The 15,921-nt window shown below is 46.3% G+C and overlaps 1 protein-coding gene and 1 pseudogene across 1 annotated transcript in view; one reads left to right on the top strand and one right to left on the bottom strand.

The window, feature by feature from the left end:
* The window catches only part of ZNF487 (zinc finger protein 487), a 72,585-nt gene that overhangs the window by 53,186 nt on the left and 3,478 nt on the right, over positions 1-15,921 (bottom strand).
* LOC115900638 lies at positions 11,168-11,348 on the top strand (annotated as a pseudogene).

The following is a 15,921-nucleotide window of genomic DNA, read 5'->3' as shown; positions in this document are numbered from 1 at the left end:
AAGTGCTCAACAACTCTGCATGGCTAAATGGCCCCCTGTATCATACAACGAGCTCTAGTCTGAGACAGAACAATGGAAGTCCTATCTTAAATCTGACCTGTTGCTCAGTCTGTGTGCTAAGGTACTGCCTTTCTTGACTTATCCTGAAGGGCTGAAGCCCCTTTATCTGACAAGCCTTGATTATTATTCTGTTATTTCACAATATGCTGCAGTATGCTGTGGGAGTCTTACTAATATGTATAGAAGAGGCCGGACGCAGTGGCTCACGCCTGTAATCCCAGCACTCTGGGAGGCTGAGGTGAGTGGATCACCTGAGGTCAGGAGTTCGAGACCAGCCTGGCCAACATGGTGAAACCCCATCTTTACTAAAAATACAAAAATTAGCCAGGTTTGTTGGCACACGCCTGTAATCCCAGCTACTCGGGAGGCTAAGGCAGTAGAATCGCTTGAACCCAGGAGGTGGAGGTTACAGTGATCCGACATCGCGTCACTGCACTCCGGGCTAGGCAACAGAGTGAGACTCTGTCTTTAAAAAAAAAAAAAAAAAAAAAGTATAGAAGAAAGTGCAGCCTTCTGATATGCTATCCATCCACTTTTACTCTGTGGATGCAAAATTTATCAGAATGGAGGCATAGGGAGCTTACTCTAACTCCATTTGTCGCCTCATGAAATTGTACCCTAACATGGATGACTTCACACCAAAGGCAATGATCCAATGTCTATGAATTGAAAGCAGCTTATTGTAAGGTTGTCTCATTTATGAACAGCACAAGGACTTGATATCTGAAACAGAGGGTGAAGGAGTGCTGCCCCATAAGCATCAGGAGGGTTTGCTCTGACTTTGCCTTAAGGGTTTAATGTGGTTGGTTTTAATTTAGTTTTTAGTAGAGTATAGGGTTCCTAACAGGTGCACAATATACATTTATTTCAGATAACTATTGATTGGAAATGTGCTATTTTTATATTAGTCTTTATATTTCATTGCTGTGTGATTTAATCAAACTTTTCGATTCTCAAATATTCTTTTTGTTTGTTTTCAGTTACATGCAGCTCCTGCATATGTCTTCTTTTCTGAAAATGTATAATATCTGACTTATCCCTCAGCTTGGCAGTAAGCGCTCTAAAAAGCAAGGATGCTGGCCGGGCACAGTGGCTCACACCTGTGATCCCAGCACTTTCAAAGGCCGAGGCAAGCAGATCACAAGGTCAGGAGTTCGAGACCAGCCTGGCCAGTATGGTGAAACCCTGTCTCTACTAAAAATACAAAAAATTAGCTAGTCATGATGGTGCATGCCTGTAATCCCAGCTACTTGGGAAGCTGAGTCAGAAGAATCATGTGAACCCAGGAGGCGGAGGTTGCAGTGAGCCAACATCATGCCACTGCACTCCAGCCTGGGCGATAGAGCAAGACTCTGTCTCCAAAAAAAACACAAAGCAAGGATGCTGGTATCCAAGACGTTAAAAAACAAATAAAAGCAAGGACAGAACAATTTAACTCTTCTTATCTTCTATAAGTTCTCAGTATTTGCTGACTATTAGAAATGTTTTTCTGTAAGAGTTCATGCGTATTTTAATCTTACTACATATGCTACTGAAGTGAGCACACGTTCGCATATATTTGGTGGGGTTTTTTTGGTTTTGGTTTCTTTTTCTTTTTTTTGAGACAGAGTCTCCTCTGTCACCCAAGCTGGAGTGCAGTGGCATGATTTTGGCTCACTGCAACCTCCACCTCCTGGATTCTAGTGATTCTGCTGCCTCAGTCTCCCAGCTGGGTTCTAGTGATTCTCCTGCCTCAGCCTCCCAAGTAACTGGGACTCCAGGCACACACCACCATGCCTGGCTTATTTTTAAATTTTTAGTAGAGACAGAGTTTCACTATTGGTTGGCCAGGCTGGTTTCAAACTACTGAATTCAAGTGATTGGCCCGCCTCAACCTCCCAAAGTGCTGGGATTACAGGCTTGAGCCACGATGCCCAGCCCACACGTATTTTCTTTTTTTTTTTCTTTTTTCTTTTTTTTTGAGATAGTATGTCAGGCTGTCACCCAGGCTGGAGTGCAATGGCACGATCTCAGCTCACTGCAACCTCCTCCACCTCCCGGATTCAAGCAATTCTCATGCCTCAGCCTCCAGAGTAGCTGGGATTACTAGGCGCCCACCACCACAACCGGCTAAATTTTGTATTTTTAGTAGAGACAAGAATTTCACCATGTTGGTTAGACTAGTCTTGAACTCCTGACCTCAGGTGATCTACCGACCTTGGCCTCGCAAAGTGCTGGGATTACAGGCGTAAACCACCATGCCCGGCCTTTTTTTTTTTTTTTTTTTTGAGACAGGGTCTCACTCAGACTGGAGTGCAGTGGTGCGATCGTGGCTCACTGCAACCTCCACCTCCCAGGTTCAAGCGATTCTCCTGCTTCAGCCTCCTGAGTAGCTGGGATTATAGCCACATGCCACTACTGCATGGGGTTTCACCATGTTGGCCAGGCTGGTCTTGAACTCCTGACCTCAAATGATCTACCTGCCTCGGCCTCCAAAGTGGCGTGAGCCACCGCACCCAGCCCCACATGTATTTTGAATTAAATTATCCTGTTTTATTTAACAAGGGGAAATGGCTTTATTTAACAAGTAATCAAGGGCAACGACCAATTTCAGCTTAGTTACTGCTGCATCCAGTACAGCTGGCAAGGCCCCTGCCTCAAGGAAGGACACAAGCAATGCTGAAATAGTCCTTAGAAAGAACTTCCATATTTTATAAATATTTCAGATGTTAAAAAGTAGAGCAAAAGTGAAATTTTTTACATCCTCTGTTTTTGTTTTTTTCAAGTCAGAGTCTTACTGTGCACACAGGCTGGAGTGCAGTGGCATGATCTACACTGAGATCTACAGCTGAGACTACAGGTATGTGCCACCACACCCAGCTGTCCTCTCAGATTTTATAAACATAAATACTTTTTTTTTTTTTGGGACAGAGTTTCGCTCTTGTTGCCCAGGCTGGAGTGCAATGGCACCATCTCGTCTCACTGCAACCTCCACCTCCCGGGTTCAAGCAATTCTCCTGCCTCAGCCTCCTGAGTAGCTGGGATTACAGGCATGTGCCACCACGCCCGGCTAATTTTGTATTTTTAGTAGAGTCAGGGGTTTCTCCATGTTGGCCAGGCTGGTCTCAAACTCCCAACCTCAGGTGATTCATCTGCCTTGGCCTCCCAAAGTGCTGGGATTGCAGGCAGGAGCCACCGTGCCCAGCCAAAAACATTTTTTTAAAGAGATTGGCGGGGCCGGGGGGTGTCTCACTATGTTGCCCAGGCTGGTCTCGAATTGGCCTCAAGTAATTCTCCTGCTTTAGCCTCCCAAAGTGCTGGAATTACAGACATGAGCCACCACATCTAACCCATAAAGGCACATTTAAGGGGCATGATTGCCCAAGTGCATTTCAGCACCAGAAAGAACCATGGGGAAGAGGATCCCAGCCATGGAAACAGGCCTGTCAGGTGTGGTCAGGATGAATGAAAACTAACTTTGTGACTAAGTCAGCCAACTTATAGGAAATCAGCAAACTGATAGGAAATAATGTTTATAGTTAACATTTTCAGAAAACCAAATTGCTTTTCACTGCTTTTACAGATATCGGTAGACTTACTTACAGATTCACTATTCATTACTTCGTTACATATTGAATCAAGTGGCCCTCTCTCTCTTAGGGGATGAAAGTTAGGCCTGGCTGGCAGAATTCAGACTGGCTGGGATAGAAGAGAAAGAGTCCCAGTTAAGACCGATTATTCTGCTGTCCAGAAAACTCATCCCGGGGAAGCTAAGCAACTTTGCAAAAGTTGCCTAAATGGTAAATAGCTGCACAGAAACCCACTGTGCCTGGGTCCTATTCTAACCATCTTCCTCTCAAGCCAGACTGATTTATTTGCTATGTGTGTGTGCATGTGTGTGTCTCCTTGCTTTGCCCAGTAAAAAGTACTGAAAGTACTGTACCATAAGTACAAAGTAATGTAAGACTGTAAAAATGAACATACAAGCTGATACCATGCAAAGCAATCTTGATCAATAAGAAAAATGATTATTCTGTAACCTTCAAATTTTTTTGCCAGTAAAAACTCTTTTAGTTTTAAATGTACAGGGAAATTAAAATAGTAAAACTAATATTTATCTGGTACTATGTAATTTAATACATTAGAAATATTGAGGCTGGGCGCAGTGGCTCACACCTGTAATCCCAGCACTTTGGGAGGCCAAATCAGGCAAACCACCTGAGGTCAGGAGTTCAAGACCAGCCTGGTTAACATGGTGAAACCGTCTCTACTAAAAATACAAAAATTAGCCAGGTGTGGTGGTGGGCGCCTGTAGTCTCAGCTACTTGGGAGGCTGAGACACGAGAATCACTTGGAACGGGGAGGTGGAGTTTGCAGTGAGCTGAGATCACACTATTGCACTCCAGCCTGGGTGACAGAGTAAGACTCCATCCCCCAACAACAACCACAAAAAAAAAAAAAAAGAAAAAAAGAAAGAAAGAAAAGGGAAAGAAATATTGAGAATTAGTTTTTTTTGTAAAAAGAGGCCCGGTGTGGTGGGAGACAAGAAGCAACACAACCACATGCCTTTCTGTGCATGAGTGAACGAAATAACAGACTTTCAAAGAAATTATGCAACTTGTCACTGATCATGTACACTTGTTATTCACACAGTGCTTTGTGCACTGACGAGCTAGCAACAAAGTTTATATTTTATGTAATTGCTCATACTTAATATACTGTAGTAACTGATATTTGAACCCTGTTGTTGGGAGACTGATGTTACTTAACAAAAGCATGGTTAGCGAAATCCATGCATATCTGGGCCTTGTACAATGAAGTCTGGCTGTATAATGTATTTGTATGACAGTGGACAAGTCCCTCTGAGATAAAACCACCCATCTCTCAGAGTTACCATGCGAGGTAGTGATCACATAAATATGTTCTACACAGCAGTGGGCAGACAGCTGCCAGGCTTTTGAGTAGGAATAGTTAATATTTATGGCAGCAGAAATAAAATCTAAATGTTTTGTAGAAAATTCCAAAATTAGGCAGGTGCGGTGGCTCATGTCTGTAATCCCAGCACTTTGGGAGGCCAAGACCGGCGGATCATGAGGTCAAGAGATCAAGACCATCCTGGCCAACACGGTGAAACCCCATCCCTACTAAAAATACAAAAATTAGGCCGGGCGCGGTGGCTCAAGCCTGTAATCCCAGCACTTTGGGAGGCCGAGACGGGCGGATCACGAGGTCAGGAGATGGAGACCATCCTGGCTAATACGGTGAAACCCCGTCTCTACTAAAAAATACAAAAAACTAGCCGGGCGACGAGGCGGACGCCTGTAGTCCCGGCTACTCGGGAGGCTGAGACAGGAGAATGGCGTGAACCCGGGAGGCGGAGCTTGCAGTGAGCTGAGAGCCGGCCACTGCACTCCAGCCTGGGCGGCAGAGCAAGACTCCGTCTCAAAAAAAAAAAAAAAAAAAAAATACAAAAATTAGCTGGGCATGGTGGCACGCACCTGTAGTCCCAGCTACTCAAGAGGCTGAGGCAGGAGAATCGCTTGAACCTGGGAGGCGGAGGTTGCAGTGAGCCGAGATGGCACCACCGCACACCAGCCTGGGCAACAGAGCAAGAATCCATCTCAAAAAAAAAAAAAATCCAAAATTGCTTTTAGATTCCTACTGATGTGATTAAACAGAAGATTCAATACTTTATGGAAATATATGTATTTCCTATGCCCAGCTAATTTTTGTATTTTCAGTAGAGATGGGGTTTCTCCATGTTGGTCAGGCTGGTCTTGAACTCCCGACCTCAGGTGATCTGCCCACCTTGGCCTCCCAAAGTGCTGGGAGCCATGTCCAGCCTGTAGTCTGAAACTTCTTTTTTTTTTTTTGAAACGGAGTCTTGCTCTGTCGCCCAGGCTGGAGTGCAGTGGCCGGATCTCAGCTCACTGCAAGCTCCGCCTCCCGGGTTTACGCCATTCTCCTGCCTCAGCCTCCCGAGTAGCTGGGACTACAGGTGCCCGCCACCTCGCCCGGCTAGTTTTTTGTATTTTTAGTAGAGACGGGGTTTCACCGTCTTAGCCAGGATGGCCTTGATCTCCCGACCTCGTGATCCGCCCGTCTCGGCCTCCCAAAGTGCTGGGATTACAGACTTGAGCCACCGCGCCCGGCGAAACTTCTTAAGTCTTACCTAAATTATCTAGTTTTGAGAGGATGAAGAAGGCAGTTAGAATGTCTAAAGCAAGGTACTGTGTAACCACAGAAGAGGACTGTTGCCTTGTTTCCAGGGATGGCGGAGGCAGAATAGGGGTAAAAGCTGAGAAAAGGGATGGTGTTCCGCAACAGTGTTCTGTGTTTTTCTGAGTCAAATCTACATGGGAGCTTCATTATTTGGTCTGCAATTTCTAAAATCTCTAAGTCTAGTCCCAAGTGTAAGAATGAACATATTCCAGAAACAAATAACAGATTAAATTTTTAACATTTATAATTTTAGTTTTCTATAGCATGTTCCTAAGTGTTTTATTTTATTTATTTATTTCTTGAAATGGAGTCTCACTCTGTCGTCCAGGCTAGAGGGCAGTAGAGCAATCTTGACTCACTGCTACCTCCACCTCCCAGGTTCAAGCTATTCTCATTCCTCAGCCTCTGGAGTAGCAGGGATTACACGCATGTGCCACCACACCAGGCTAATTTTGGTATTTTTTAGTGAAGACAGGGTTTCGCCATGTTGGCCAGGCTGGTCTTAAACTCCTGGCCTCAAGTGATCCGCCAGCCTTGGCCTCCCAGAGTGCTGGGATTATAGGCATGAGCCACTGCGCCCAATCTAAGTGTTCTTTCTATATGGAACTACAGATATATTGATGAGTCATATGCATAAAGATAACAAAGTCCACGACTTTTTTTTAAGAGACAGGGTCCTGCTGTGTCACCCAGGCTGAAGGGCAGTGGTGTGATCCCAGCTCACTGCAACCTCAACCTCCTAGGCTGAAGTAATCCTCCCACCTCAGCTTCCCAAGTAGCTAAGACTATAGGTGCACACCACCACACCTGGCTAATTTTAAAATTTTTTGTAGAGATAGGGTCTCGCTTATGCTGCCAGGGCTGGTTTTGAACTGCTGGGCTCAATCGATGCTCCCACCTCAGCTACACAAAGTGCTGGGATTACAGGCGTGAGCCACCATGCCCAGCTGACTCAGTAAGTCTTTAATACAATTTTTTCCCAGCATCTATAATATGGTCATTCAGGAGAGTGTAGAAACAGCTTATCTGATGAGTGGATTGCTCATCAGATTCTGATAGTAGTCAGTGGAATTAACATTGGTAAGAAGCAGTTGAGACCTGTAAGAGCAAAGAGAGACAATTTATTTCAAGAGGGTGCCCAGATAACCTGCAAACAAGTTTGCTCCAATGAGGTCCCTGAATTTGGAGAAGCAATGAAGGAGAAAGGGCTAAAATAACATAGTCGGTTGTTCCAATATTCCAAACGGGAAAAATGGAAGAAACCACTGAAAACATTTTGAAGTACATCCTTCCAGAACTTTTTAATGTATATTAAAGTATACATTGTATATTTAATCCCTATACCCTAATCCATCATTCTAGGGAAATGTACACGGGATCACTATAAAAGTTCTAGATTATCTCCCTCAGCCCGGCCCCAAGTCTTCCGGAAGGCAGAAAAGTTGACCACTTGTCAGCTAGGAGGTTAACCTCTGCCGTGGGTATTAGGATAGCAGTAAGAACTCAGCCTCGTCTCTAAGCACCCAGTTATTGAAGTATGGAGTACATAGTACAATTCCTTATCTCTGTTAGTGGCCTCCTGTATCTATCAGGGTTCAAAGGGAGAAACACCACCAGTCACGCGTAGCGTATGTGAGATGTGTTTCAGGGATCTGACTTTACGCAACTGCGGGAGGGAGTGGAGGGCTGCAGGAACATGCTGGAACGCACCTCAGGTCTCCCGTCCTCCGCGCCTCCGACCTCGGCAGCGAGGACGTCTCGTAGAGGGCGGGGACGCTTCTCCACTGAGCTGCACACGCCTGGCCCCGGAAAGGCGAGAGGAGTAGCCAAAAGAGGCTCTCGGCCGGGCGCGGTGGCTCATGCCTGCAGTCTCAGCACTTTGGGAGGCCCAGGCGGGCGGGTCGCTTGAGCTCCGGAGTTCGGGAGCAGCCTAGCCAACATGGCGAGACCCCCGTCTCTACTAAAAATACAAAAAATGTAGCCGGGGGTGGTAGCACCCGTTCGTGGTCCCAGCTACCGGAGCGGCTGAGGCGAGAGGAGGCTGAGGCTGCAGTGAGCCGTGATCACGCCACTGCACTCCAGCCTGAGCCACAGAGCCAGACTAGGTCTCAAGAAAAAAACAGAGGCTGGTGGCAGCCGCTCTCCGCAGAGCCTGGGAGTCCGCGTCCCGCCCCGCTCAGCAGGCGCGCCCGGCCCTGCCACCGCCGGCGGTGCAGGAAGGGCGCTCTAGGCCACGTGGTCCCGCGGCAGCCCCCCCCCCCCCCCCCTGCTCCGGGCGGACAAGAGCGGCCTGCCCGGGGAGGAGCCCGCGTTGGGCGGGCTCAGTGCTTCCTGATACCAGGCGGCAGTGAGGCAACTTAGTTTTCTGAGGAAACTTTGTTTTCTTTTTCTTTGTCCGCAAAAGAGGTCAGCCCTATCCCTTGTTTCTCATTTTTCGCGGGTCTCTCTCATTGCCCCCACACACCAGTTTTAACCACAGTTAAACTGGGAAAGAGCTGGGCATGGTGGTGGCACGCGCCTGTGGTCCCAGCTACCCCGGAGGCTGAGGACGGAGAGATCCCTTGAGCCCGGGAGGTTGAGGCTGCAGTAAGCCGGGATCGCACCACTGCACTGCAGCCTGGGCGACACAGTGAGACCTTCAACAAAAAATAATTTAAAAAACAAGGCCGGGCACGGTAGCTCACGCCTGTAATCCCAGTACTTTGGAAAACGGAGAGGGACGGATTGCTTGAGCCCAGGAGTTGAAGATGAGCGTGGGCAACATAGCGAGACCGCGTCTCTATAAAAAGAAAAACACAAATATTAGCGGGGTGTGCTGGCGAGAGCCTGTGGTCCCAGCTACTCGGGAGGCAGAGATGGGAGGATCGCTTGAGTTCAGGAGGCAGAGGTTGCAGTGAGCACAGACTGAGCCAATGCACTCCAGTCCGGGCGAAAAAGCGAGACCCTGTCTCCAAAAAGTAAAAAAAATAAAAAATAAAAAAATTTAAAAAAGGGAATGGTGGGGGGAAAGGAAGGATAAGGAGAGATTTGCTAAAGGATATACATAAGTACAGCTATCTGATTTTCTATGCCATAGGATGACTGTGGTTCACCATAATAGTTTCAAATAGCTAGGAGAAAAATATTGAATGTTCCCAACACAAAAAAATGATAATTATTTGAGATGATGGATGTTAATTATCCTGATCTCTATACGTTACATGTATCAAAACATCACTATGTACCCCAAGAATATGTACAATTATTTGTCAGTTAAAAATTATTTTAAAAAGATCAACTGATCTTTATGAACTACCTTTTTTCCCCACCCTCTGTTGTAGGAGGGAAGAAAACTTTAAAGTCAACTTTATTAAGAACCATTGTGATGAAGATTTTATAAAAAGCTCAGATTTGGCCAGGCACAGTGGCTCATGCCTGTAATCCCAGCTACTTGGGAGGCTGAGGTGGGAGAATTGCTTGAATCTGGGAGGTGGCAGCTGCAGTGAGCCAAGATCGAGCCACTGCACTCCAGCCTGGGTAACAGACCGACTCTGTCTCAAAAACAAAAACACAGGTTACCTTGGGTGAGGTATAGTGAGGTTAGATGCAGTACAGGAGTCACAAACCAGTTTTACAAGTTTTACAGTTTTTGTTTTTGTTTTTGTTTTTTGTTTGAAACAGAGTCTTTCACTTCGTCAGACTGGAGAGTAGTGGCGCTCCAGACTCTCGGAGGAGGTTGCTCCTCCACCTCCCAGTTTCAAGTGATTCTCCCTCCTCAGCCTCCCAAGTATTTGGGACAACAGGCGCTCACCACCACACCCGGCTAATTTTTGTATTTTTAGTAGAGACAGGGTTTCACCATGTTGGCCAGACTGGTCTTGAACTCTTGGCCTCAAGTGATTTGCCTGCCTCTGCCTCCCAAAGTGCTGGGATTACAAGAGTGAGCCACCATGTTGGCCCAAGTTTTAGTTTTGTATTCTCATTTCCCTGGGGCTTCACACCAGGCCACTCAGCAGGAACAGAAGGGGTCGCTAGGCAGAGGGAGTGAGGGGGGAACTGCGGAAGAGCCTTTGTTGTGGTTTTTGCAGGAAGAGAAGGGTTAGGCAAGGCCAACAGGTTTGGGATTGGCTAATTTGAGTAATTTCTGGGGGCTCAGGGGCATGGGGGCTGGCTCTAGTTGTCGAGTAACTGGCCCTGGAGTGATTAGGATGGGTGTATAATGGTCCCTAGTGTTTGAGCCTGATAACGGAGGTGGTTGGGGATGCAGACATAATCGGCAGCTCAAGAAGAGGAACTAACTGACTTTTAGCCAGAGCCTAAAAACAAGTCAAGACAGCACACACCCACACACAAACTACATTGCCTGAAACAATATTCTTTAAAGATATTTACCTAAAAGGCCACAAATTTTATTAAATCCCTGATCCTGAAACTTGAATACTCCCCATTGACTATAAAATTATCTTCAGTTTTTTTTTTTTTTTTTTTTGAGGAGTCTCGCTCCGCGGCTCAGGCTGGAGTGCAATAGAGCGATCTTGGCTCACTGCAACCTCCACCTTCTGAGTTCAAGCAATTTTTCTGCCTCAGCCTCCCGAGTAGGTGGGATTACAGATGTGTGCCACCACGCCCAGCTGATTTTTGTATTTTTAGTAGAGACGGGGTTTCACTATGTTGGCCAGGCTGGTCTTGATCTCCCGACTTCAGGTGATCCACCTGCCTCAAGCCTCCCATAGTGCTGGGATTACAGGCTTGAGCCACCGCACCAGGCCTGTATTTTTAGTACAGAAGGGGTTTCACCTTGTTGGCCAGGCTGGTCTCGAACTCCTGACCTTAGGTGATTCACCTTCCTCAGCCTCCCAAACTGCTGGGATTACAGGTGTGAGCCACTGTGCCTGACCAATTTAGAAATATTTTATCATTCAAAAATTAGGCGGCTTTCAGGGATCATTTCTGTAGTTGGTTACTAGAGAACTTTCTGTGAAAGTGTAGAGCCCAGGAAACGACAGGAGGTGCAGTTTTCTCCTGAGTGTGAAGCCGGTGTTGCTTTCACCATTGATGTTTCTTCTCCTCTGGGGGGAGTGAGAGGGAGAGGACACAGGCTGAGTGGTTTGAGTTACCAAAGGAAAAAATTATATTTACAGTTATGCTTTTTAATTTTTATGTAGAGTCTTGCTCTGTCACCCAGGCTGGAGTGCAGTGGCATGATCTCAGCTCACTGCAAACTCCGCCTCCCAGGTTTAAGCAATTCTCCTGCCTCAGCCTCTGGAGTAGCTGGGATTACAGGTGTGCACCACCACGCCCAACTAATTTTTGTGTTTATAGTAGAGATGGGGTTTCACCATGTTGGCCAGGCTGGTCGCGAATTCGTGACCTCATGATCCGCCTTACCTTGGCCTCCCAAAGTGCTGGTATTATAGGTGTGAGCTACTGCGCCTGGCCTGCTTTTTATTTTTTATTTTATTTTATTATTTATTTATTTTTTCTGAGACCGAGTCTCGCTCTTGTTGCCCAGGCTGGAGTGCAGTGGCTCAATCTCGGCTCACTGCAAACTCCGCCTCCTGGGTTCAAGGGATTCTCCTGCCTCAGCCTCCCGAGTAGCTGGGATTACAGACGCCTGCCACCACGCCCAGCTAATTTTTATATTTTTAGTAGAGATGGGGCTTCACCATGTTGGTCAGGCTGGTCTCCAACACCTGACCTTGTGATCCACCAGCCTCGGCCTCCCAAAGTGCTGGGATTACAGGTGTGAGCCGCTGCGGCGCCCGGCCAGTAATGTTTTTCTTTTTTTTTTTTTTTTTTTAGAGTTTTACTCTCGTTGCCCAGGCTGGACTGCAATGGCACGATCTCGACTCACCGCAACCTGCGCCTCCCGGGTTCAAGCAATTTTCCTGTCTCACCCTCTCGAGTAACTGGGATTACAGGCATATGCCACCATGCCTGCCTAATTTTGTATTTTTAGTAGAGACAGGTTTCTCTGTGTTGGCCAGACTGATCTTGAACTCCTGACCTCAGGTGATCCGCCCACTTCAGCCTGCCAAAGTGCTGGGATTACAGGCATGAGCCACTGCGCCTGGCCCAGTAATGCTTTTTAAAGAGTCGAAAAGCACCTCAGAGCACTGGTTTATCTGTAATCTTTTTTTTTTTTTTTTTTTTATAACAGAGTCTCGCTCTGTTGCCCAGGCTGGAGTACAGTGGCGCAATCTCACTGCAACCTCCACCTCCCCGGTTCAAGTGATTCTTCTCCCTCAGCCTCCCGAGAAGCTAGAATTACAGGCACAGGCACATGCCACCACACCCAGCTAATTTTTGTATTTTTTGTAGACAGGGTTTCACCATGTTGGCCAGGCTGTTCTCGAACTCCTGACCTTGTGATCTGTCCGCCTCAGCCTCCCAAAGTGCTGGGATTACAGGCGTGGAGCCACCGCGCCTGGCCTATCTGTAATCTTTTGTCCAAAAACAATAAAAGGAAAGAGCAAAATGTCTGTTAAATTTGTTATATATCTACAATTTTCTGTATGTTTAAAATATTCCATAATTTTTTTTAAAAAATGTAAGTTAATAAGAGAAAAAGAAAGACAGAGAGAAAGAGAGAGTGCATGCTGTCCTGTCCCTTGCACATTTTGATCCAAATGAAGTTTTCTGAGTCTCCTGAGGCTCCATAGAGGTGAAGGCATCTAACTGTACAGTTTTTGGTGGGAAAACTCATGATCAGACTAAAAGATATGACTTAGAATGAAGAAAGAGGCCAGGTGTGGTGGCTCATGCCTGCCTATAATCCCAGCACTTTGAGAGGCCAAGGCAGGCGGATCACTTGAGATCGGGAGTTCCAGACCAGCATGGCCAACATGGTGAAACCCTGTCCCTACTAAAAATACAAAAATTGGCTGGGCACAGTAGCTCATGCCTGTAATCCCAGCACTTTGAGAGGCCGAGGCGGGTGGATCACCTGAGGTCAGGAGTTCGAGACAACCCTGGCCAACACGGCAAAACCCTGTCTCTATTAAAAATACCAAAAAAAAAAAAAAAAAAAAAATGTAGCTGGGCATGGTGGTGGGTGCCTGTGATCCCAGCTGCTCAGGAGGCTGAGGCAAAAGAATCGCTTGAACCCGGAAGGCGGAGGTTGCAGTGAGCCGAGATCACACCATTGCACTCTAGCCTGGGGGACAAGAGGGAAACTCCGTCTCAAAAAATAAATAAAATAAAAGCAAATAAGTAAAAATACAAAAATTAGTCAAAAATTGCTTGAACCTGGCAGGCAGAGGTTGCAGTGAGCCCAGATCGTGCCACTGCACTCTAGCCTGGGCGACAGGGTGAGACTCTGTATCAAAAAAAAAAAAAAAAAGGCTGAAGAGCTAGAACTTAGCTTACTAACATCCAAGTAAGGCCCTCAGTTGCTTGCTTGGCCTGCTGGGGAAATAGGCAAAGTAAGGGCAGCCACTCCACCAACACTAGCCCCTACCACCTAATCAAGCTGTGGTATTTTATTGGGCAAAGAAACCAATTCAAGCAAGTAACCAGCAAGCTCAGGTATCCCATAATCCTTCTTTCACTATTTAATACATAGTAAAAAATGTTATTTGAAAGAACTGTCAAGTTCTCTGAAAGAACTGCAAATAACCCAGGGGTCCAGCCTTCCTGGTGGTAGCTCACTTCAGTGAGCATCAGAGCAGCTTCAAAGTTGCACTTTTCTATATTGGTCAAGAAAATTAAACAGACAAGGCTGTGACTGCCGAATTTGCCTCTTCACACCTAGTTTATCTCTGCCTCCTAGAGCACCTCACTTCAAGAAGAAAACTGACATTTGGACAGGGCCTATACTGTGACTAGACAGGTCAGTTGGCTTTCTCACTTCTTCATTCTCCTCTCAGATGGGAAAGGGACGAGAGGAGGGGTTTAGGAGACAGCCTGAAAAGCCCGATTCTTACTAGGATCTAGATTGCAGTAGATGAGAACGGACCCTGAAATCAGATGGGGCCTCCAGCCTCCATACAACTTCCAGCTCAGCCATCTAGAAGCTGGGTGACTCAGTTTCTTTCCGCCAAATGGTGGTAGTATCTACTGCTGGGTTGTTAAGAGGTTTCAATGGGATTAAGTAGAATAGTGCAAAGCATACTGAGAATGCAGTATGTGTTAGCTACAGTTATTGCTATTTAACAGATACTATGATTTTTGAGCAAGAGACATCTCTGAACCTTGGTGATCCCTGCCTACTTAACGGCACTCTCCTGAGGGAAGGGGGCATCTCAGCTTAACAGGTAAGGTAATTTTTCAAGAACTACTAAGTAGAAGATTTAAAAACCTCTGTAATGCTCCAAACCTGTAACCAATTGTATGGATGAGGAGTTTCTAGAGGGGAACTTGTTCTTTAAAACTGACAATATTGGCTGGGCGCGGTGACTCACGCCTGTAATCCCAACACTTTGGGAGGCTGAGGTGGGTGGATCACGAGGTCAGGAGTTCGAGTCTAGCCTGGCCAACGTGGTGAAACCCCATCGCTACTAAAAATACAAAAATTAGCCGGGCCTGGTGGTGGGCGCCTCTAATCCCAGCTACTGGGGAGGCTGAGGCAGGAGAATCGCTTGAACCTGGGAGGCAGAGGGTGCGGTGAGCGAAGACCGTGCCATTGCACTCCAGCCTAGGAGACAAGAGCAAGACTCCATCTCAAAAAAAAAACAAAAAAATGCCCGACAATATTTATTAAAAACTATTAAGTTTTTGGCCAGGCGCGGTGGCTCATGCCAGTAATCCCAGCACTTTGGGAGGCCAAGGCAGGTGGATCATGAGGTCAGGAGATCAAGACCATCCTGGCTAACATGGTGAAACCCTGTCTCTACTAAAAATACAAAAAAATTAGCAGGGCGTGGTGGCAGGCGCCTGTAGTCCCAGCTACTCGGGAGGCTGAGGCAGGAGAATGGCATGAACCCGGGATGCAGAGCTTGCAGTGAGCCGAGATCGCGCCACTGCACTCCAGCCTGGGCGACAGAGCGAGACTCTGTCTCAAAAAAAAAAAAAAGTATTAAGTTTTTGATAATAATCAATGTACATAAACAACAGGAAATAATCAGGCAGGTCAATCTGTAAGAAGCAACATTTTGGAATTCAATTGTTTTAAACCATAGATCTTAAAGGTATACCTCTGTGAAGATGCTCTCAAGCATCAAGATGCTCTCTGAATGTTTAGATTTCAGAGCTTAGGTAAGACATTTCTATGGACACAGAAGTGAAAGGGCTACAGATAAGGAGGTAGTCCAGGTGGACCAGGTGTGGATGAGCATTTATCAGTTGATAAAGTGACCCCAGTGTGGAAAAGGCCGAGGACCTGTGGCATCATTCTGACTGATGCCAAGTCTTCACTGTGGAAGAAAGCCTACATGTGACTGTGCTAGTACTCAATGCTGTAAAAGATATAGTGGACACCTGGGATGACTCCTTAGGATGGCAGGAAGTTCATAATCAGGCCAAAGTACTAGTCTTGCATTCAGAGAAGACCATCTCCAACAACTATTACCTCATTTATGAATAATGGAGAACTGTCAAATTTGAGTGAGAGGATCAAAGGTCCACTTAGTTCAGAGATTTTTTTTTCATTTTGTTTTTTGTTTTAAAAACTTTTAAAATACAGACTGGATCTCACTATGTTCCCCAGGCTGGTCTTGAACTCCAGGACTCAAGCAATCCACT

This window comes from Rhinopithecus roxellana, chromosome 11, assembly GCF_007565055.1.
Source record: "Rhinopithecus roxellana isolate Shanxi Qingling chromosome 11, ASM756505v1, whole genome shotgun sequence".
Lineage (NCBI taxonomy): Eukaryota > Metazoa > Chordata > Mammalia > Primates > Cercopithecidae > Rhinopithecus > Rhinopithecus roxellana.
Note: the sequence above shows the minus strand (reverse complement) of the source record. Positions and strands in the feature narration are given on the sequence as shown.